Source organism: Hesperophylax consimilis, chromosome 5 (assembly GCF_061612785.1).
Source record: "Hesperophylax consimilis isolate HC1 chromosome 5, BYU_Hcon_1.0, whole genome shotgun sequence".
Lineage (NCBI taxonomy): Eukaryota > Metazoa > Arthropoda > Insecta > Trichoptera > Limnephilidae > Hesperophylax > Hesperophylax consimilis.
In genome coordinates, this window is record NC_142840.1 from 14,633,906 (window position 1) to 14,660,364 (window position 26,459).

The window sequence follows — 26,459 nt, forward strand, 5'->3', positions numbered from 1 at the left end:
AAGGAGCGGCACTTTCAAGGAAACCATAATTGAAGTTCAGGGAATTATGAATTTTATTTCAATAATGAAGACTGAAAATCCCTCACATCTACAGATTCTATTGGGAAAATAGGCAAAATATTTTAAGGGTAGTAAAAAAAATATTGAGACGATTCTGAGAATAAACTATGTAAAGTAAGCAGGAAGTTACATTTTCAGGGAAAAAATCAGTGGGTAGAAATGTCACGGGTTCGATTCTCGCTAATTAGTTCATTATTATGGATGATAATAGTTAAAAGATTAAAAGAAATTTTAATTTTTGATTATTCAGACGAAATAAAAATAAAAATTTCAGGCACATTTATTAAAAAAATCGCCTTACTTGTATATTATAATGTTGTAATGTATGTATACAAGGTGTTAATGAACGTACATAACTTACTTTAACTAGTTATTCCTGACGTTATTTGGAGTAAAAATTGTGAATGAAATTTCGGGCTGCGGTGAACATTTTATTATTTTTTTCTTCAAAACCAAACTATTTTATTTTTTTCCACACTGGTCACTCCATCGAGAAACCACCCAAGCGTTTATCTCGGCCCTACGTGTCCAATACCTGCTGATTTTTAAATGTTTAAGTTGAAAAAAAAATCAGGCCAAAATTTAATTAACATTTTTTACTTCAAATAATATAAGGAATCATTGATCGTCACTGAGTAAGTCAAGTACGTCACTTAACACCCTGTATACTTAAATAAATAAAATAGTAGTAATGCTAGCCTTCGTGGTGATTAATGTTGATGTTACAAAAAATATTTTACAGCTGTATTAAAAAAAATGTTTACAAGTAGATAATTACATAAACAAATTGAACGGTGTTTTGGTATAATTTTTGAAGCCAAACTTTTTGGGAATGTCACTTTTCAGTTGTTTTCTTTAACGCGGTAAAGAAATTTTTGCTAAAAGGCATTTTTAATACTAAATTTGTTTTTTAAGGTTATTTTAGGTATTTCGAAAAATCATAGATGAAATTACACAACTCCCAAAATTTTCAAAATTATAAATAGAGTTTCAATATCAATCATCAAAATTTTTAAAAACAAATAACCATTTACCATATAACTTCCAGATTTTGAATTAGTTTTACGCATCCGTGAATATTCGTTTTTATCGTCTCCTGTAAACTTTTCTCTTTGTGGCTTGAAGGGTTTTACCAAACCGCAGTCGATGTGATATTATAATAATATGAATACTGCGATGTCTGGAAACTTGGTTCAAAACAAAGTTCTTTCTAATTATGAACAAGTATTTCATTATTTAATTTAATAAGAGTAAAATATATATATAAACGCTAGGACTACATCGAAATTATTTCATGTATGTTCGAAACTACGTCAATTAGGTACGGGGGTTTAACTCGTGAAGTCTTACTCGAAGATAGAACTTTAAATAACAAAACCCATTTTAATATAATGGACTAACCATCCCGAAAAGGTTGTTATAACACTCTCCAATAAATACTTAATGACTCTCCCACCTCACGACTTAACCTATTATTATATACATATGTGCACATAGAAAAAATATTTTATGAACTTACTTTATCGGCTTACGGGATGTACAAATGAACTGCAAAATTTAAAAGAAAAAACAAAGTGTGGAAAATTGTTATGTTGTGAAAAAATATAAATACTTAGGTAAATTAATTAATTTTACAGCTCAGTCACGGATTTTGATAAAATAAATGTGATTCGAAAGTAATTATTGAATTAAAATTAGTTAAACATTAAAAAGCCGTGAAACAATGCTGATACTTTCGACTAAATTAATGTTAGTTTATAAATATTCACGTCTTTTGGTTTTAAACCAGAAAACTGTATACCCAGAGCCAGAAATCTTCCACAGAGCTCAATATTTTAAGGGTACAAAGTCCCACACGACCAACACTCTAATACAATCATGATTATAATAATAAGTTCCTGCCTAAAATGTTACTGTTATTATTATTTCATACGATTACCATATATATCCTTTACGATATTATTGTTTAAGGAAAATGTCATAATAATTCAATACAAATAATGTAATGAAATTCAAAGTGTAGTAAAAATGAGAGCCCGGGAAGGCGACATAATAAATATATTTGTTTAAATCTTTCTTTACTAATATTATGCAGTACAAGTAAAGTCAGCGAACAAAATATAAATAAGTACGTAAATCTTTACAGTTTACTAAGGAAGTTCATTGGAGAAGTTAAAGATGATCCAATCACTTGGTAGAACCTGGGTAGAATGCCTTAGATAGCGTATTTCGATTATACTTTGAGACGATAGAAACTCGTGTTGTTAAAAGTTAGGGGAAACATTTAAATATATCTAATGAAGGGTCCCGTCGTTCTCGCCACCAGTTCGTTTAGCGCAAAGCTGAGATGATTGATACAAATTAATTAATTGAACAGTTCAACCGACAGATAACTCTCGGAATTGATAATTAAAGGATAAACTCTCAACAGGAATAATTAAAAGTAAGTCAATTTATAGTTTAGCCGGCCTGTTCGTTGATCCAGCATTGGGTTGATGAGGGAGGGGGGGACGTAGCAGTCAGCTGCAACCTTCCACCGGGGATTTAAAAGTAAATTAGATATCTAGCCTCGAGATAAGACGAGAAGTATACCTACGATTTGCTTTCCTCCAACAGGGGTACCTAGGGACAAAGTTTAAAATTAGCAATTAGCAAATATTACAAAGAACTTTCGTCATTCAGTTTGTTGACTGATTTAACTTTGGTAGTTTACACTTACACAACTGGAAGGATACTTTTACATTAGTCTCGATGTGGACTTTGTTTTCGAAGCGGAGGAAAATGGTACCGTTCAACAATTATTTTACGACAAAACTTTTTTTAATACCAAAGTGAATCCGCGTTTGCATACCGTATGTACGCGCTACATGACGTCTATAATATCATATCATTAACAAACGATATTTTAAATGAAATATTATGGTAGAAAACGATTATTTATGTTATATCACTTACTTCAAATATTTACCGAATTTACGGCTTGATTTTGCGTAACTTTTTTCCAATTTATACATTTTTGTCAGTTGACTAGAAATTAATACAGCCCTGATGAATCTTTGGTACCTACGACAAATAGTTGTTCTAATTTAAATATAAATGAATAGTTTCAGTCAAAATTGTTACACGAAAATTAAAGGATACGAAAAAAAATATTTTTACTTCATTATTATCATTTAAACCTGCTATCAGCAGGTACATATTAGTAATAAGGCGATTCATTTAAAATAAGTAATATTCGACAAACAAGTATAAATGAACAGTCATATCAATAGATTTATAGATACGGGTAGGTATATAAATGAGGTACAGTAAAATTATGAATAGTAATGTGAATTCCAATTAGCAACACAAGGACATCAATAATAATAATAATATTTGGATGATTTGTATATCGCCGTTTTTTGTGCCAAAACACCTCAAAGGCGGTACAAATATATGATACATTTCTACAATTATTTATCTTATTAGTAACTACAGATTAGTCAAACTATTATCAATTTATGGCTATACAGATTGCATCCACCGGTTCGTCGATCATCAATACAACGCCATATGTACAATGCATTTGATTGATGAACGTGATGCTAGAATGTACATATGTTATTTTTTATTATTTATAAAGACAGATAATATACAGTACCATACATACCTGGTAGGTCACTATAAATCATCTGTGTCTAATAGCCACTTCCTTAGATACTTGACTTTAACGGTATAAATGGTAATATTTTTAATTGTCGTTGGAATAAAAGTTACCCCCCGTTAAACGAAAACCTCGCTAATTTAATTCTGCCTCGAAATGAAAAAAAAAAGACAGAAATGATTATCTTGCACGTCCTTTTATTTAATGAAAAGTATTACGATTACGATGAATTCAATCAAAACTCGTTGTTTCAAGACAAGAAAAGCATTATTTCTTTAGTATGCAAATTTAAAGCTATTACTTTCATCAACCGGAAACGGAGCATCGAGGAGACGCACCAACATGACCATAATAAAGTATAAGTTTTTTACAGAGTAGAGGGAGGGGTAGGTATTCATTTAAAAGAAGAAAAAACACCCAGGATTTGAAAATAAATTTTCCATTGAATTAGGAAAAAATAATAAATGCAAGAATAATTAAATCTTCCGAATTACCATATTTTATAAAGCAGCATTCAAAAGGAAGTAGAAATACGTAATATAGGAATCTCTTTAGAGGTCGTGACAAGCTACTAAAATAATACGCAAGGCTACACTTTCCTCCCAATCTGAACTGGTCCATATCTGGTATTAAGTCACTTATTTTAGTTTTCCATAAAATATTAACTGCGTAAGATTTTCGTGAATTTCCAGGAATTAATAAATAACACATAGTAGTTTTAGGTTCAACATGGGGATTAAGTAGAATTGTTTGACTTTAGGTGACATTTAGGTACTTATTTATGGTTTTACGGAATCTATCTATTAACAATATATATATATATATATCACAGGAATGTAAAAAAAAACAAAAACTACATATTATGCATGAATAGCAGTGATAAAAAACTAAGACAAAAATGTACATAAAGAAGATAATTTCAAGTCAAAGCCCAAATAAGGTTTCGATAAATTACAAAAATTAAGTGCGATAATAGAAAAAATATATAATTATTTGAGTAACGACTGACAAAAACTATTTCGACTGGAGTTGACAAGGCTCGACACGGACAAAGGAGAATGGTACCTATCCAAATTAGTGGAGGGTTGATTGAGGAACACCAATAATTCATTATTTCGGAGTCGTGAAGGGATGTTGAACTGGTTGAACAAATAAGGTGAGTCAATAATACTGTTGATAATTTTGATTGAGAAAATTAGATCAAATTCATCTCTACGTTTTGCTTTTAAGAAGGGTTTAGAGTTTGTTCAATTTAATTATACGAGTATTCACCTCTATCAAGTTATAAACTCCAAGCAATTCGTCGCAAGAGGCGATTTTTGTATGGATTGGTTATGATGAATGTGGACAGTATTGAAAAAATACCACATAATACTAGTATATTCAAGATGAGGACTAACAAACGAACAGTAAAGTGTTTTTACTATTCTTATAAGTTTAAAGTCAGAAGTAAGTCTATGAATGAAGCCAAATAGTTTAAATGATTTAATAATGATATCATTAAGGTGCTCTCGAAAAGAAAGTGTGCAATATAGACTGCAAAATCCTAGAACTGACAGTAGACAGAAAAACATTATTATTTAGTTTATAATCAGACATAATCCGGTTTATTAGATCCACAAAAGAACAAAATTTTGCATTCATCAATATTTAGCTCCAAGGCTCCAAGCAGTTCATTTTACAGGAATCATTAAATGAAGCAAAGTTAAAAAGCATGCAGTAAGGTATGATTTAATTATCTTAGGGATCTTATTATCGTTGATATCAGAAGCGCGTGCGAGAAAATACTGATAAAAAGACAATAGTGACACATATTTAAAAGAAGCAGGACCAAATGGGTTCCTTGAGGTACGCCGGTCGTTACTTCAATATTAGAAAATTCTAAGTTATTTTTTATCCCTTTGTTTTCTATCACTCAATTTAGAGTGAAAGAATGATAATAAATGGTTTTATTTACCTAGACTCTAGGTCCCAGAGTTGGGCCAAAAGGATTGAGTGATTTAATTTGTCAAAGGCTTTAGAGAAATCCGTGTAAATCACCAAACGGGGCTAAACTCTCGGTGTGACCTATGGCAGAGGTGTTGGTTATCCAGTAAATGGATCCCTGGCGGTGGTACCCAAACCCGACTCACAGATTACTATTTCCTTAAAATTTACTACTATGTTGAGTCCAAGGTTGGACAAAAAAATTTTTAGATACTGTATTGTACAAACAAAAATGTGTAATATGGAATAGATAAAAATAGTTGTTTCCCTTTAATGTCAATATAATATCAAGTCATTGAATAATAACCATGGAATTAGTGTGGCGTTGCCTCCTACTTGACGGCCATTTTTGAACTGTTGTTTGGACAGAATGCTTATTGGTACGCCAAGTCCTTACTTAGGTATTTTACTTAGTCATTGTTATATGTATACATATGTTAAATCTATATCTATGTTCAGTCATGTCAATATTAATATCGCCAATATAAATATTATGTTGCACAGTTTGTTAACGTTAATAACAATAACATAGCTGCAAGTTAGGTTGTTTATTCTACGTAAACACCGCTGTAGAAGAAGTACTTTAAGTAGAACAGCGCCTCTGAGATTATGATCTAAGAAAATGTATATAATTTATAGGTTAAGCAATTAGAGTAAAGCGTAATTGGGTTGAAATATTACAAAGCTGCGCTATACAAATGTAATTTTATTATAATCATTTCTAATTACGAGTACCTGAATTACGAATTTTTGGAAGCATTTTGTTCGGCAATTACTTTATTAGAAGCAAAGTAAAGCAAATTTATAATTTTGTAATTCAATTTAAATCGAGCCTCGAATACAAATTCTTTGAATATAAATAGGGAATTATGAGATTTGATAAACCAATTCACTTGTGTTGGGAACCTAACTTCGAAATTACAGTTACACTGTTTATTAAATGAGTTCTGAGAAAAACAATTCCTCTTGGACATTTACTGCCAGAATAAAAAATATTTTTCTAAACGCCCCAGATGAACAGCACTAGCAATTAGGGGATTTAAATTTTTAATTATTATTTTTTTCAAATGACATAACGACTTAACTTCTGCTTCGTATAGTCACGGATGACAGCTGCTTCGTTGAAATCATAAAATGTTACATTGTTAAACTGGTGACCATTGATCGATAACGTATCGGCTATACGATAATCGCGACACTCAGTCCGATGAATTTAACAAAATTTACCCAAAATATTTTTATTTCTTACGGGAAATGCATTCACAAAAAAATCCTGGACCGAATTCATATTTTTCGCTGAAATAAAAGTGAGTGTAATAAATTGGAGAGATCTGAATGACACTTTACTCACAATTCTACATTTTCCACCCTTCAATTATACATTGTACGAGATATTCAAACAATATCATGTTTTTGTAAGAATATCACTGAAGAGCCAATATAATATTTTCACTTTTTTTATTCTCCAAAAAAATTACGATATTTTTATGATGAATAAATTTTCTATAATTATTTAAAATGTTTCATTTTCGATTTGCCGCCAAAACGACGTTTAACCAGACATTGGCGTTTTCTATGTCATAATGAAGTTGTAGCCAGTTGGAACCGTTTCGGAGTGTGCGGTTTTAGATTATTTTTGAAATCAAAAATGAAAACATTTAATAACATATGTTTGGTGCTATAATCACAAATAGAAAAAAAACTTTATGGACGGATTGTATCGCAGAATTTTACCAATTCATAAAATTTTGAAGTTAATATTCAAATTCTGTGAAAGTCCTGTTCAAGTCCTGTGACTACCCAAGTACCTACCTACTGTGAAAAAACCCGGCCCATAATTAAATAATAACATAACTAAATTGTTCAAATTCTGAGAAACAACTCGTCCTTAATCTTTCAGACATTTTTAATAGTATTTATAGTTTGTGAAAATACCCCGATGGGGGATTTTGGAATGTTTTGGACGTTTTATTTCGCTTTTGAAGTGAAGGGAAAAGATAAAGGTAAGGACATGGAGTACGAAGAATTTGAAATACACGGATAATCTGGCAATTATCCTCCATTTAGTAGACATCCCCACAGATGATGTATTGGAAGAATAATAAATACCCATTATTTTAAACACCTAATAGAATAATTTAGAAACGTCGTAACTGTTTTTTAGACTTTAATGATTTTTCAAAGACAACTGTTTTCAACAAAAGTTATTGTAGTAAAAAATTTAAAAAAATATGAATTACATTTCATGATGGTACATATTAAGCTCGTGTCGCTAAATATTAAGACAATTAAATTCAAATTACATGTATTTCGAAAACCATATTATATAACACATCAATTCAACGATGTATTTGAAAATAAAACTGACCTAAGTTCGTCTATAAAATTACTTCATGACTGAATTTGAAAATGCAGAACATATAAAAAAAATCAATTAATGGGCATGAATGGCAACACCCCAAAAATACAAACTTAAATGAAATGAGTTGTGAAAACTGCAAAATCACAATCGATAACTCAGGTGAAGAAATTTAAACCGTAGGTATCACAAATTTTAAGCATATAAGCTCGGTTAGGGTAAACGTTTAACATGAGGAAATTGCGCCAAATCAAGCACCTTCATTCAAACTTTAAGTTAAGTTTAAAATAATTATCACACAGAACGCATTTACCCCCAACAGAACTTATTTTAGAAGCGGTTCGGATTGTGATATTATTATAAATGAATGTGGTTACATATATGAATGTCATTATTATATTCCATACATACCAGCACTATTACTGCATTCTCCCGCTATCAACCGCGTAAAACTACCGTAGAATAAACACGGTCACACAAGTGAGCTTGCTATCGGAGCGCTACTAATTGGTACTCTGCAATGTGGAATTTCGCTAAATATTATACACAGTTGACAGGGCTACCAGGCTACCACTACTGCTATAATAATTTTAAACCCATATAAAAGCTAGCTTTTGTCCTACAAGCCGAAGAAAAGCACCCTTATCCAATTTCCACTAAGCACCTAAGTGAGCGAAAATAGTGTGAAGCATGAATAGCGAAATAGGAATACGTAAAATTGCAAAGATTTAAAATTCAAATTGTTTAGTAACCAACAAAAGGTTAATTAATTTATAAACATGAAAATACGTAGGTCTTTAATACAAATATACATAATGTTCGCAGTAGCTATATATCTTTTTCGTAACTATAGAACAAAGTCAAATTTAATAATATAATTATTAAATTCTGCAAGTATTTTTTGGTTTTTGTTATGGATACAGCTGTTTCGGCTTTCAAGGCCATTTTCAAACTGTCGAAAGCCGAAACATCTGTAACAATAACAAAACCAGAAAAATGCTTACAGAACATAATAATTATATCATTAAATTTGATTTTAAATAAATTTAAAAAAAAAAAAATGGAGTTCTACGAATTAAACACAAAAACAATAAATATATAACAAAGCATCCTAAATGAATAGCTCTGAGGATGCACAAAAAAGTGGCATTTTGTAAGTTGAGAAAGTTGCGCACGATTGTGCAAATGCTAGGTTTATCTTCATATGATGTGCAAATGGAGAATAATGTCGGTCTGCAAATGCTCTTCACTGCTCACCTGACTCTGGGTGAAGTTTGGTGGGGATGCAAAGATTGTGTTAGTCTGTTCAAAAATTGACGTGTTTTCAAGTTGTTCAAATTTGACAACCAACGGTTGATAATAGTAATTAGCGCAGACCTCTAAAAATCATGGGGTAGTTAGTCTGAATTCTTGACAAAAACTCCAAGTAGTTACAATTTTGAAAATGACGCTTAAATTCAAATCCGAGTTCCAGAAATCATAGAACCGGAGTTACGCCGGACACACATGGGACACACGCACCACCAAAATTAGTATTTAGATGATCGTGTAATAAGTAGAATAATCGAAATTATTATGTGCCTAGGTATATTTGTCTATTGCTCGACGAAAAGCAGTTATAAATTTGAACTTCATTGTATAAATAAAGCTTACTACACGGCTTCATCTGAGATTTTAACTGAAAAATATGAAACAACGGAAAAAAAGGTATCGAGTTTTGGTGAGGTTCTCAAATTGATTCTAAATAATCGTAAGTACTCAAAAATAGTTATTATCTCAAACAGTAATTTAGAGTGTTACTGTATTTTTTGACAGCTGATTAGATATTTATATTCTCTCTATTCCCGGGTTACGAATAACCTGTCAATATTTGAAAATCTTCTGTTACCACCATAGTCGACCAGAAATGTTGCTTATGTCGTGATATGGGACATAGCCAGCCGAGGAATTGAACTCACGACGCGATGCCAACTCAGCCACTGACCGGTTTCTGTTTTTGTCATGTTTGGTGCCTCTATTTATACCTGTTTCTTTTTATAAGAGTGTATTAATAAATAATGTGCATAGTGCGTGACCTCTTCCTTTACACATACCTAATAAAAAACTTACTCTCCGGAAAAAAGAAAAGGAAAATAATTTAAAAAAAAACATACTCACACAATGCTTGGAAGCACCCGCGAGGGCCATTGAAGGAACCACTGTGGATAGCATTGAAATAGAGATGAGTTGCTCCGCCAGATACAGAGGGCCGAGGGTACATTCACGGAACGTGACCCCGGGCGCTTTTGTGGACTACCGGAGGATTACTCCGGGGGAGGCAAAACCAAAACAGGGGAGAACGGGTGAAGTTATTATCGCTGTAATAGCGTCGCCACGAAGACCACCACGTTCCATGTTTAACTAACTCTCACCTCAAAAGCGCTGGATCATTAGTGTAAGTCACCGTATTAGGAAATACTCAATCTTCAGCCGTCTGACACAGTTCCTAAACGCTGCCAATTTACAAGAGTCAGTCGAGAAAACGTAATAAATTTTGTTAAATCTTGATTCAAGATAAATATTGAAAAACGACTGGGATGGCACATAATCGAAGGGTGCTTTTTAAATATATAATCCGGCTTCAATACATACTATCGCTTTCCCCCTTTTGAAAGAAAGCGAAAAATTGGAATTCAGTACTATCAACTTGTCTTTAATTAGGACTTAATGTATTATTTCATCCTCCCCTAGTTGAAATAACGGTATCTAATTATTACTTTTATTACGTGGATGCTTCGAGTCGACAGATTATTACAAAAGCTTCTAATTGGACGCAGTGGAACCATACAAAAACATTTCTCAGAGACGAATTTCAAAATAAAATATTGGTTTACTTTAATTCCCTTAAGCCCTTCTTTTAATCTTGATTTATATTCATTTCCTTGAATAAAGATTACAAAAAATAAAAATAATAAAAAAATAATTTAACAAGGCAGCGTTAATAGAAATTCCTTTAAACTTTTTAAATGCTATTCTGTTAAAACACTGGCGGAATGAAAAAAGTGGCAGTGTTTCCATCGCAGAGCGCGGTGGGCGGGCCGCCCTACTTTATGCTGACGATGGAAAAGGCTAGCAAATTTATTTAACCACAAACGCCAAAATGTTGAATCACCCAAATTTATCAAAGTCCCCTTTCATGCGGTTAGAAGTGTTACTCCATTCTCATGTGAATGTAAATAACAATTATTTTGTGTTCTCAGATTTCCTCAATCAACGCGAAGAAAATTGGCGCAATGGAAAGCGCTTCATATAGTCCATATACGATGTTCGGGAGTGGAAATTGTCAGAACGCAATAATGAATAATGTAGCGAATATTATATGAGTGGATTTTAGGCACAGAAATACATATTTGAATATGGATGTTGTTGCTTCCTAGAAAATATACAATGAAGCCGGAGAAAAATTCAAATACAGCCGTAGAAAAATACTCTCGAGAGGAGAGCTCCTACCTCTAAGGAACAATCAAGGCCTCAGAATCTGAAAGTAAGTGCCTTGTAATGAGTGCATATCCTCGAGGGTCTCCAGTAAAATTATACACGGAACTAACGGTGCAATAATGGGCGCAGTGAAGATATGCGGGGAATAAGTAGAGACGAATTACGAAGAACAGGCCAGCTGCAACCCGGAGCCCGGAGCGCTCCGCCGCTCAGCCCAGACCAGAGAGATTACAAGTATCTTAACTCAACTGAGAACAGAGTGACTGCACGTGGATGAGAACTGACTGATCCTTGATACCATAATATTACAATATAATACGAGATCAAGTACCTAACCCATGCAACGCGGAGGAGGTGCGGGCGTCACGTCTCGCCCGTAACCCCATTAAACACCAGCTCAGATGACGCTACGAGATATATTTAATATGGGCGGAGATTGCCTATGATGTAAAGCCGCCACCGGTGTCATAATGTTGTTATAATCCCAGCCTAGGCTATAAATCTTAGTAATTAAAGTCAACCTTTATTTCTTTCTACATCTTAATATTACTGTTAATCTTAGCCGGTGCCCCAAAAGTAAGCTATAATGGCAAACATTCATTTCTTCGGCACTTTTAAAAGGAACCCTATTATTTTGGGAAACCAATCAATGATGCAATATTCAAATTAGTCACATGACCCTTTTTGCATCTTAGGGATTAAAGTCCACAATGCTCTCACGGTCCCAGAGACGTGGAATACTATATAAACAGGAACAAGCTGTTCCCCTACGTTCACAATTAACATCACTTGTGCTGCTTACACGCTGCACCTCTACGCATTATTGTCATTGTCATTTAATTAATGTACTTATCATTTAATTAAGTAAATAAGTGTACTTCTATCTAAATAAAGTAATTCAACTAAATCTATAAAGTTGTTATTGTGTGGAATCCATATATTCACCTCAAGATACTTACACACTGGAACTTGTATCACTCCAAGATACTTACACACTCACACCTGCAGATCTTACATACACATCCTCAGTGTCCAGATCTCTAAATTATATATCAACCACGAAGAGAACTTCTCGACAACCGCTCGCCGTACAGAGTTAAGTTTTTATTTACTGCGCCTCAACCGAGGGTCGTAGCAAATTGGTGTCAGAAGTGGGATTGCAAAGACATTCCCAAAGGATCTTCTGTGACGACGGAAGACTCCTACCTCATCACTTCACCGGAACAACGACGACAAGTCTGGCAGATACTCTCCTCGGAGAAACCCTTTTCGAAGGCAGGGACGGCTCTCCCTGAAATCAACCTAACTCATCGACGTGACCCTGGAGAAGAGAAGAAAACGGCAACAACGTAGATCGCGGAGACAACATCTACGGTGAACTTCAGTTCTTCAAGCAGCCAAGAATCCAATCCTGTCAACTCTAAACCACGAGCATCGAGACCTTCACTTCTACAAGCAGTATGAACTGGCGACTCGTCCTTCTTCTACTGTAAGTCCATAAAAATTTTTGTCCTGTAGAAATTTTTACACTGTATTTTCCCAATTCCCTTATTGACAATTAATGCATTTCTTCTCGCTTATACACCGTGAACCGTGTATTAGTGAAACTCTTATATTTCTTTTCTTTCTTCAACGCGTAATAATAAATTTCGTAAAATAATTAAAATTTAATAAAAACCTTTTAAATTAATTCGCGTTAAATTCAGTTCATTTCTTTAATAATAATAAATACTTCTCAAAATGAACGATAAACCTACTTCGTCCTCTCAGGAATCCCAGGAAATGACTTTACCATTACCTGTTTTATTTAAATTTATTAAATCTTACGATGGAAACAGAGATAAACTCTGTGCCTTCTTAACTAATTGCGACCGTGCTGTAGTACTAGCTCAGCCTAATCAACAGAATACGCTTCTTTCATATATATTAACTTCATTAGAAGGCCAAGCAGAAGTCATATGTGCCAATCACGTTCTCAATAATTGGTCAGAATTAAAAGATCTATTAAAAAGATCATTCGGTGAACGCAAACATTACGCACACCTACTATTGGAATTGCAAAATTGCAAACAATTTCACAATGAGAACGTTTCTCAATATATTTTACGGATAGAAAATTGCATAAAAAACCTCTTAGTCTCAATTAATCAAAATAATAATAATCCCGCAGAAATGTTAGGCAGAACAGCCAGCATCCAAGAACTCGGTATGCAAACATTTATGTATGGAACTAACCCTTCCATAGCTACAATTTTGAGATCGCGCAATCCGAAAGACCTCAATGAAGCTTTTACAATATCACTAGAGGAAGAGAGAATAAATAAATTACTAAATTCCTCTAAAACTAATAACATTAATAATAAATCATGTACGATTTGCGGTAAATCGGGACATAACAATTTCAATTGTTATAAAAATAAAAATCAAAGCAATAATTCGAACTTTAATACACGTAAAGTTATGTTCGTAAAAAATAATAATAATAATTTTAATAAATCTTATAACCCAAATTCGGGATCAAGTTATAATAATAACTATAATAAAAATTTTAGTCCAAATTCAGGACAAAATTATAATAATAAAATGTGCAGGTACTGTAAAAAACCTGGTCACATAATAGATGAGTGCAGAGTATTAAAATATAAAAATGAAAATCCAAATCCCAACAACTCTGCAACTCTTAATTCGTCTTCCCTACCAAGGAAAAATGATTCAAAGGTAAATCATTTAAACTCCAGATCTGCAGTAGAATCTCGAGCCGATCTACTGTAAGTCGCGAGCTAGGCTCAAGAGTATTCAAACGTTCCATGTTAACATCTAATAAAAATTATATAAATTATTCGCCATCTCATTCAGATACGTTGCGTCATGTGGTTCTTCAAATACCTACAAATGGTATTATTTTTAAAAGACATTTTCTTGTCGACACAGGAGCAGCCGTATCCCTCATCAAGACTCACTGTCTTGGCGAAGGTACTTCCGTAAATTCGGGCAAAATTATAGAGATTAATGGCATAAGTAGATCGAAAAAATCGATCGAATCTATTGGAATCGTTCAAATTAAATTAAGTTTCGGCAATGAAACTATTATTCATGATCTCCACGCGGTGGATAGTGACTTTTTAAACCTTGGTTATGACGGAATTTTAGGGAACGACTTTTTTGAAAACAAAAATGCGAAAATTGATTATAAAAATAATGTAATACGTATTAACGATTACTCTTTAAAGTTACATATTTCTGATCCTAATGAGCATTTGACTCCTATATTTACCTTATCCCCTAGATCAGAAACTCTTATTAAAATCGATATTTTAAACCCTGAAATTAAAGAAGGGATTATCGACGTAAAAATACCTATTGAAGGTGTATATTTAGCAAATGCTATAACTAAAGTAGATGCGAATAATAAATCGTATTGTACTATTTTGAATTCAACAGACGAATATGTTGACATTAATATCATGAAAATTTACTTAAAACCTATCCCAGAAAATGTTTACCATTTTAATCAAAATTCTAATAATGATGGTAAAAAACGTAAAAAATTAATTCGTGATCAAATTTGTATAGATCATTTAAATTCGGAAGAAATTAATTCCTTATTAGATATTTGCGACAATTATAATTCTATATTTTATCTCGAAGGCGACAAACTTACAGCAACCGATGCTATTAAACATCGAATTATAACAAATACTCAAAGTCCAATACATACGAAAAATTATAGATACCCTGAAGTACATAAAGAAGAAGTAAATAAACAAATAGATAAAATGTTAGAAGATGGTATTATTCAACCTAGTGTTTCACCATGGTCAGCTCCTATATGGGTTGTACCAAAGAAAAATGACTCCTCAGGAAAACCTAAATGGAGAATAGTCGTAGACTATAGGAAACTCAACGACGTGTCTGTCGGAGACGCCTTTCCATTACCCCACATTGTAGATATCTTAGATCAATTAGGTCATTGTAGATACTTCACAACACTAGATCTTGTTAGCGGATTTCATCAAATTCCTATGCACGAAGATGATATTCCAAAAACTGCTTTTTCTACTCCCAATGGACATTTTGAATATACACGTATGCCTTTCGGTCTTAAGACTGCTCCAGCAACATTTCAACGGTTAATGAATAACGCATTAATCGGCTTACAAGGATTATATTGTTTCGTCTATTTAGATGACATTGTCATATACGCAAATTCTATAGAAGATCACTCTAAAAAACTCACAGCTATATTTCAAAGACTTGCCGATAATAATCTGAAGATTCAACCAGATAAGTGTCATTTCATGCGAAAAGAAGTAACTTATCTAGGTCATTTAATTTCAAACGACGGTGTTACTCCTAACCCCGATAAAATCAAGGCAGTCTCTGAATTTCCTATTCCCAGGAATCCTAAAGAAATTAAATCATTCTTAGGTCTAGCTGGTTATTACCGAAGATTTATTGAAAACTTCAGTAAAATTACGAAACCCTTAACTTGTCTTCTAAAGAAAGATATTAAATTTGACTGGAAAAACGAACAGCAAAATGCTTTCGATACATTGAAAGAAAAATTAACTTCTTATCCTATTTTACAATATCCAGATTTCACTAGAGATTTCGTTTTAACTACTGACGCCTCAAATTATGCAATAGGTGCAATTTTGAGCCAAGGAAAAGTTGGAGAAGATTTACCAATATCTTATGCGTCCAGAACTTTAAATAAAGCAGAAGGTAATTATAGTACCTCTGAAAAAGAACTTTTAGCCATTGTTTGGGCTGTAGGACATTTTCGTCCTTACCTTTTCGGAAGAAAATTTAAAATTTACACCGATCATAGACCATTAAAATGGTTAATGAATGTTACCAATCCCAGTAGCAAATTGTTACGTTGGCGATTAAAACTCGAAGAATACGAATATGAAATAGAATACAAACCAGGCAGAATAAATTCTAATGCCGATTGTTTGTCTCGTATTCCAATAAACATTGTAACAGAAGATGAAAATTCACCTTCTCAAGATATTATTGATCTTTTAAACGAACCATGTCTCGACGAAATAAATGTCGATGATTTAGAAACTTATCTTAATAATTTACCTACAAATAATTTAGAAATAGATGATACTCTATCACCAATACCTTTAGAAAATAATATAAATAATGATACTTATGAAAATTACGTGAAATTTTATTCTAATAAAAATGAACCAACTATTTTTAGTTTTAATGAACATGATTCATTCTTTATAAATAATATGTCAAAATATATGGCATACCCAACTTCTATCGATCTAGATGATCAAAACCCTTTCTGTGCTGAAATATTATCCAATTGTTCAGACACTGACGAACTTTTAGAAATACCAAAAAATTTATATGGTATTCATGAATCAAAATCAACAGATAATAAGAAAACTTACTTTCATTGCTTTACCAAAACTCATTACTTCGACAAAGCAACTCCTAAAGATATTTTCCTAACACTTAAAAATTTAAGATCTAAACTTATTGAAAAACGTGTAACTGAAATTACGTTACCGAACTTCCAAAACTCATTTGATTCCATTCCTTTTATAAAAATAAAGGAAATTATTCAATATCTTTTTAGAAACTTAAAGATTAAAATCAATATTAATCACAATAAAATCATTAACCCTTCAACTTCGCAAATTCCCGTAATATTAAAAGAATGTCACGATAGCCCTATGGCCGGACATCCAGGTTTCTTCAGAACCTACAGTCGGATCAAAGAAAGATACCGATGGGAAAAAATGAAAGATGATATAGAAAATTATGTGAAAAATTGTATCCACTGTCAGAAAAATAAAACTGACAGAAGAGCATATAAAGCTCCAATGGAAACCACTACCACTTCCACGGAAGCTTTTGAAAGAATTGCGGTCGACATAGTCGGACCACTTAATGAAACTGTCAATAATAATAAATACATCGTCACATTTCAAGACGATCTTACAAAGTTTTCTCAAGCTTATGCAGTTAACTCTACGGAAACAGAAACTGTAGCTGATTGCCTCGTTAAATTCTTTTCTCACTATGGAATACCTAAGTCAATCCTCACAGATCAAGGTGTTCAATTTACTAGTAATTTAATGAAACATCTTACCAACCTATTTAAAATAAAACATTTGAAAACTACTGTTTATCACCCACAAACAAATGGAGCACTAGAACGCTCTCATTCTACTTTAAAGGATTATCTTACTCATTATATAGATAGCGACCAAACAAATTGGGACGACTATATCCCTCTAGCTATGTTTTCATATAATACAAGTACTCACTGTACAACTAAATTCACTCCTTACGAACTTGTCTTTGGACATAAACCTATTTTACCAAGCTCTTTAGAAAACCCAGATTCAAACCCAACTTACGAAAGTTATCTTAACCAATTAAAGTATAAATTCGCCATTACCAGATCACTTGCCCGTGAAAGAATCGGACATGCCAAAGAGACATCTAAAAAATATTACGATAGAAATGTATCGAATAATATTTATAAAATTAACGACTTAATATTAATAAAAAATACTAATAAACCTAAATCATTAAGCAAGAAACTTATTCCTAATTGGAAAGGACCGTACAAGATTGTACAGGTTCATAATAATCATAATGTTACCATAAGAATGGAAAATAATTCATTAAAAAGATTCCATGTTAACAGAATTAAGCCATATCGCGCTTTTTCTCCTGTTCCAGGTCCTTCAAGACTATTTTAATTCTTTCCCAAGACGTCCAACCAATAACCACTGGAAATGGACTCTTCTTCGATCAAATTGGAAAATTAAAAGTTTATAATGATGATTGGAAAGTTATTACCTACTTAAATATTAGTACCTTCCCTAGACAAATACGAATTTTAGAAGATAATTATGCTTTAACTAAAAGCACATGTTCCAAATATTTATCATACGTACCTAACGACAATTGCAGAGATCTTTTAAAACCTGTTTTTAATACTATTAAAAAATGTAAAACTAAATATGAATCAATTACACACCTTGTTTCCAACCAACGCACAAAACGCGGTTTAATCGATGGTGTTGGAAAAATATTTAAAGCTGTTTTCGGAACCCTCGACTCCGAAGATGCGCAATATTATGATGATGCGATTGAACGCGTCATGTCAGATGACAAACATATTTATAATCTGATGAAAGAACAATTACAAGTCACTAAATCGACTCTCATAAATTTCAATTCTACCCTTGCTAAACTTAACTATGACGAATATACTATGAATAAAAATATTATAAAAATAAATAACTATTTTAAGGAAGACCACGATAAAATGAATATGCAAGAAATTAAAAATATACTTATCTCGCAAACAAGCTCTTTATTCGAAACAACCGAATACTTTTATGAACAAATTGATTCCTTAATCAATGCTATTTTATTTTCTAAACAAGGAATTTTACATCCAGACATAATTACTCCTCAACAACTTTACTTCGAACTAAACTCTAATATTAAACATTTACCAAGCGGAAAAGAATTCCCCTTATGTTTAAAACTCGAAAATATTCATTCTTTAATCGATATATCAGATTTAATTGCTTATTATATTGATGATAAACTCATCTTCATAACAAAAATACCTTTAGTAACTTCGCAGGAATACAACCTATTTCATGTAGTTCCTCTACCTGTTCCAAATATTGATATCCCTAATACCTTCTCCTTAATTATTCCTAACCATAAATATTTAGCAATCACAAAGGACAAATCTTTTATGTGTACCTTGATAATTTTAAGAATAATTGTAAAACTATTACCAATGAAAATTTTGTATGTAAGGATCTAGATGTGTTATCCACTCTCTCCGATCCAATATGCGAGACAATTTTATTGTCTGCTTATATTAATGAAATACCTAATGAATGTTTTAGTAGGATCATCAAAGGCAACATAATCTTATGGCAGCCTATAAAAAATAATAAATGGATTTTTACTTATTCTCATCCTTCTAAAATAACTATCGACTGTAAAGATAGAAATAATATTTTTGATATCAAACTATTCCATACTGGAATTTTAACTTTAAATTCAAGTTGTAGAGCCTATGCAGGTCTCACACAATTAATTGCAAAAAGTAATCTCATCACAGAATATGTTAACCCTATTCCAACTTTAAACATTGTCGACGACAATTGCTGTAATATGAAAAAATATAATGAAACCTTAAATGAACTTGAACCGATAAACTTAATTAACTTGCAACACGATGACATTAATTTGGCATCTCATAAAATCGATCAATTCAATGACGATCTTAAATCATATAATTCAAAGCCACTCCTTATTAAACATTCAACAAAATTTCAAATTGTTATCTATACGTTATCTGCTATGCTAACTATTTTTATTGTTTACAAACTATTGAAATGTTGTAAATTCTTTAGAATAATTAATTCTTACTTTTTAAATAATGACGACGATAATAAATGTTGTGTCAGGATATATAATCAATGTAACAATCCTAGACGATCCACTACAAGGATCCAACCAAGTATGACATTCAGAAATTTAACAAATCTGGAAAACGAAGATGTACCTCTTCAAGAACTATCTTCAAGCGAAAATAATTTGAAGTATAATTACAGCAACTAAACTTAAAAAACCGTTGCTTTCATTTTAAGGGGGGAGATATGTTATAATCCCAGCCTAGGCTATAAATCTTAGTAATTAAAGTCAACCTTTATTTCTTTCTACATCTTAATATTACTGTTAATCTTAGCCGGTGCCCCAAAAGTAAGCTATAATGGCAAACATTCATTTCTTCGGCACTTTTAAAAGGAACCCTATTATTTTGGGAAACCAATCAATGATGCAATATTCAAATTAGTCACATGACCCTTTTTGCATCTTAGGGATTAAAGTCCACAATGCTCTCACGGTCCCAGAGACGTGGAATACTATATAAACAGGAACAAGCTGTTCCCCTACGTTCACAATTAACATCACTTGTGCTGCTTACACGCTGCACCTCTACGCATTATTGTCATTGTCATTTAATTAATGTACTTATCATTTAATTAAGTAAATAAGTGTACTTCTATCTAAATAAAGTAATTCAACTAAATCTATAAAGTTGTTATTGTGTGGAATCCATATATTCACCTCAAGATACTTACACACTGGAACTTGTATCACTCCAAGATACTTACACACTCACACCTGCAGATCTTACATACACATCCTCAGTGTCCAGATCTCTAAATTATATATCAACCACGAAGAGAACTTCTCGACAACCGCTCGCCGTACAGAGTTAAGTTTTTATTTACTGCGCCTCAACCGAGGGTCGTAGCAATGTCTTCATTGGGATGCTGCATTCATCATGCCACGTCGCACAGCCACAGTCACATACATTATATTTATGGCGATCCCCATTTAAAAGCAATGAGTCAAAAAAACTTTTGATGGATGAGTTTTTGATTAACTACTGTATGTCAATGTCATCAACCATTGTAGGGAAGATCAGAAAAAATAGGACCAAATCATTCGTGTAAATAGCGAAAAAAGGTAAATTGATTTCCAAAAAATGCATATCAGGAAGGCAAGATTTTCAAGATTTGATGATCCTACCAGTAGGTGAAATTATTTATGAACTTATATTTACCAAGATAACTTTTCTAATCAGAGGAGAAGAAATCAGTTAAGTTAGCAAACAAACAAGCTTTGAACAGCAAATGCCGTGTAATTAATCATTGGTTTATTTTTTACTAGGTGGGCAATGTCAAAGCACCGAATTCACGGAACGTGGATAAGAATGAAGAGGTTTCTTTGGAGATTATCGTAGACTTTGTGTAAGTTGCCTTGTCTAAGAAGTTTAAATATGTATGAGACTTTGAATCAGTAACATTTTCTCAGTTAGTCGGCAAGTAGCTAGAAAAATAAGTCCTAGAATGTAGACGATTAGAGCCGCATGCATATCAAACGGAGGCGGTTTGCGAGGAAGCTATTTGCATGCAAGGTGTATAATTAATTAACTTACTGACTTACCTTATTCCGATCCTTCTCAATACAAAGTACCATTGTTAAGATGGACTTAAATAATTACTATCATTATTTTGTTTAAAATTACGCTTATCAATCTCCTCAATATCTAACTCATTACTTTTCATAAAATAAATTGATTGCCTTCCTAGGAAATTGATGTTCGCTTGAATTACGATAAGATATATGAACAAAATACAGCTGATACAACTCTCTGATAAAAAAAAACATAGCGATACAAGATTAATTTATGATGGACCGGGAATGGAGTTCGCACGGGTAAACAAGGCGAACCGCGAGATATCAAAGGATGATAAATGCCTCTTACCTTACAGCATCCGCCTTATATAAGTAGCGGCCATGTCTCAATCAATCCTGATCATCTTTCTGATAGGGAAAGGAATCGAGGTATGAATCAAGGTCTGCCCTAAGTGACAAGTTCACATTTATCATCTGTTATAATATCCACAACGTTAGTAAATTAATAAAACAAGTTAACTGCATAACCGTATGATATATAGCGCTAAGTTTATAAATACTCCTAATAACCCACAAATGCTAATTCTTTTTTAATAAAGTTAAAATCAAGGATTATAGAAATTTTGACACATATTTTGAAGAAATAACATCCGTTTCTACTTTATTTACTCAGCTTGAAAGCGCCATAAGGAAGTTTACGTATCTTTGGAAAACTTCATTAAAAAAGCGTTAGTTAGGTACTCGTGCTATATTTCCAGGATCTAGCAAACTTGAATGACTGACATTGTTTACATTAGAATCCGAGCTTTAACTGTAACTAGGGAGTAACCGTCTGAGTAACGGAAAAAGTTGCCCGGGGCTCAAGTCTCAAACGGCTTGGGCCAAGAAATTCTAATGCAAAATATAATTAGAATAAGTCGTGATAAAAATACATTTTCTGCCCACGAAGTAATTATATTTGTGATGTTATTCATTTTATGAGGTTTTTATGGTTCTTTTTTTGTATGATTTTTACAACAGCTGAAGAGCCATTTTTTAAAGATCCATCAAACTTAACAATTGACATTACACTAGATCTAGCAGCATCCATGTTTATAATCAATTGAGAAATGTATTGAACCCAGATTCAAATGCGTAGACGCCGTAGCCACTAAGCTACATAGATTACTACATATGATATGGAGGCCGTCTCATCTCAATATAAATAACAAAAACATTTTGTTTTGATTGAGACTATGATAGATACGCTTTACGAATGCATAATTTGCTAGACGACCGACAAGTTTAATATATTGATTTTAGCATCACTCGCTAAAGCTTGGCCCATATAATCATACATTAAAATATAATGTGATGGGTTCTCAGAATGGATCGCCCACAATGCCTACCAAAAAGTCTAGGATTTTTCCAATAATTAAATTGCTTGCCAACCTTTAGAAATGTTAAATTATGCCGTCGAGAAATTTGTTTATCTTTAAAAGATGTAATTTCCAACATACTGGAAATATGAGCGGAAAGATTTGAAAAACATTTTTCGGGGATAGAATCGAAACCCTAAGAATTATAAATTAATTAATTCGAATCGACACAGTCAAAATTCAAAACATTGTTATTGTTAAAAAATACAATTTGTAAATTTAACTATTCGCTATCAATTATCGGGAGATAATTAAATTACATAATCTCAGTTAACTACGACTATGTCAGCAGAGGGTGCAAAATAATTAATAATATTCTCAAATACACATATTTCCTCTACATTATACTGAAATCTGTCTGAAGCAAGACTACAATAATATTTATTGAACATACAAATATTATGCGGGAAGCTATCCTAAAGAACCTTAGAACCTTCTAAAGGTTCTAAGGGTGGCACAAAAGGAGAATGGGGAAACTTTTCCACGGGCACAATATTCTATTATATTATAAGAAATAAGCGATCGAAATATCTTTGCTTATGACAGAAACATTATCAGGAAAACCCTTTTCCTAAATAACGAATGATGTTTTTATTATAAAATATTTAAATAATATGGTTGTTTTTAAAACCGTTTTACTGTTCACGACAGTTTTGGTCGAAGACCATCAATAATTTTACTGGGTGGATTAGAAATAAAATCGATTTATAGAGTTATCGATGTAAAACATAAAGAAAATAAATAATAAAATCTCAGGTGACTATTTTGTTTCGTAATCCACCATGTCATAGGTACCTTAAAATGGATGCTGTGTAAAAATAAGCCAATTGAAATTCCATTCGAAGACGCACTCAGGATTTCATTTCGGGATAGGTTGACGGTCAAAAAAAATTTAAAAAAAAAAATGTTGTTTGAGATTAAACTAGTAATACTGCGCTCAGTGCACCCGTTTTTAAGACTGGATGTTAAATTTAAAAAAATTAAATCGGGATGGTAAAAAAAGCCACATCGAAGTGTTAAAATTAACATAATTTATACGAAACACCAGGTTTAATCGCTAGCACAAAGCCGGGTTAATTCATTCTTGTATCATAAAAGGGAAAAATGGGCAATTTTTAACACATATATCGTGTCGTAAATTACGGAACGTTTACTTTGGATAAAAATACACCATTAGGCGGCAAGTTTACGGTGGACGAAGAAAACAATGAAGATTTCTAAATTGGAACATGGGGAGAGAAACTTAAAATAGCACAGCATCGTTAACTGCTCGGTAGATAATATCATTGAGGGAGAAACGTACGGATGCGTAGTCGCCTCAAGTGTGAAATAGAACGAAGCCGCATAATAGCACTTGATGCAATACATACATTTAGCAGCCGAGATTAAACCGTTAAACGAATGCAGCTTCCTAACGCTGAGGTTATCTCACGCCGACACAAATATCATTATTCACGAACAATCTAAAGAAACATGTATTGGATTGCTTACGGCTTACCACTTACGGAAGAATGTATATAGAACATCAAGATTGCTAACATAATGTAGGTGCGAGAACCACGTAGAAAGAACTACAACGTTTCGGACAGCTTTACAGGGTCAGTGTATTTACACTTCTGCCCTTATGATGGACACTGTAATGCCGTCGAGGTAGCGCAAAACGACATTATATCCCACAAACAAATCACTATAAAATATCACCACAGTTTACTTTGCTTTGACGATATGCAGTTCACATGATTTTCTGAAGAACCACTGAGGGTTTCTGTAAATTAGATGAAAATTTATGACACATGAAAAATTATGTAATAATAGTGCGAAGTTACATACTCACGGCTGTGTGTTTAAAAAATATTAATCAATTTTATCGTGGAAGACAAAACAATGGAGTAAAAAATAAGTTTATCACTTTCAGAACACGATTAATCAAGATATAAAAGATATTATTATATCAGCGTACGCCAAGTATATGTAGATGCTTATTAACATAGTTTCATAACCTGAAATGAAACTAAAATGTATTATAATTAAGTGATTTGACGCTATCATGTAAGTACGTATGACATACAAATCATTTATGTTTTTAAACCCTCTCAAATTTGAAAATGTACGAGACATTAATAGACAGAGTGTTATGAGCACGGAGGTAGATTCTTCGCATAAAGAAAACTCCTTAGCGTGACGCTTATTGCAAACTGCAGATGCAAAACTTCTCCAAGAAAACACTTCCCCGTAATATTTCAAATAAAACTAACTACCTACCTGTGATCTCGTTTACTGTATGGGTTTTTTTTTTCTGAAGAAGGTTTGCAAATGAAGAGCAAAGCAAAAGAAACCGTACACGATATTTACATACATAATTCAGGAAAGTGCTAAAAATAATTAATTTCATGGATTCAGAACATTATAGCATTATTAATTTCTATAGCGCACATGAATATAATGTTTTATAGCGAAAGTAATAAAAAAACTTATCTATAATAATAAATGCAATTATTTGACTAATACTAATACACTGGACTGACGGCCGGCATAGTCCAGTGGTAACGCATTGGACTGCCATTCCGAAGGTCGCGGGTTCGAACCCGGCGTGCGCAAATAAATTTTATTTGATTAATTTGTGTTATATTTCACAATTAATTAATTAAAATAATATATAGTATATTTGCGGCACGTTCCAGAGTGGAAGATACTACCAGTATCGCCCTGGTGTAAGACCACCATTCAGAATTGAAACGTTGCTCCAAATGGCTTTAGCCGTGTTTAGTGACTAGATCTGAATAGCCAGGTACTTCCCCACCTTCCTCTTTCCCTTCCCCACTTACCTTCAGCCTCACAACATCCCCCAATTGGGGATGCCATAGTCTCACTGGCTCCAGACGGGAGCAGTTGGGACTCTTGTGAGGTATTCACTATAAAAAAAAAATATAAAAAAAATTGCCATCTCTAATGTACAGACGCAATGAAGGCATGCCTGGAGTGTAATGGAGTCTGTTCAACAGGTATTTCAATAGCTAGCAGCATTGAACTACGCACTCACGTGGTACGAGCGGATTTTATATAACTCACCGAGAAATGTCGCCTGGGAATATCAATTATCTACAAGCAGAGCGTAGATGTTGACCATTGTATTGAAATTTCTCCGAAGCAAGAGCGGTGCTCATAGAAGCCTCTGAACTCTTCGGCGAGGCGGAAATACCCGAAGACACAATACATTTATTTGTGGCGCCGAGATGGCGCTTCTTTAGTCACAGTTCGCTTCAAAAGGCTTCAAAATCGCAAGTTTTCTGTACCTGGCGAAGGGTAGCGGATGGACTTTTGTGGGTACAAGCCGCCACTGCCCACAACGCTGCCCAACAGGGTGGCCATGTATATTTCCCCTGTCTTCACACTGTACCGACAGGGGCGCTCTTATGAGGTGGCACGTAAAAAAAATTCAACCGTATATACAAACTCGCCAGTTCAGAGATCTAGATGTTTAGTCTATCCGTATAGGGTGTTAGAACCTTCCGTCTTA

The 26,459-nt window shown here is 33.0% G+C and overlaps 1 protein-coding gene across 1 annotated transcript in view; it reads right to left on the reverse strand.

Annotated features, from left to right (window-relative positions):
- LOC149423568 (fat-like cadherin-related tumor suppressor homolog) overlaps window positions 1-26,459 on the reverse strand; it is a 525,483-nt gene that overhangs the window by 205,587 nt on the left and 293,437 nt on the right. The window lies entirely within an intron of this gene.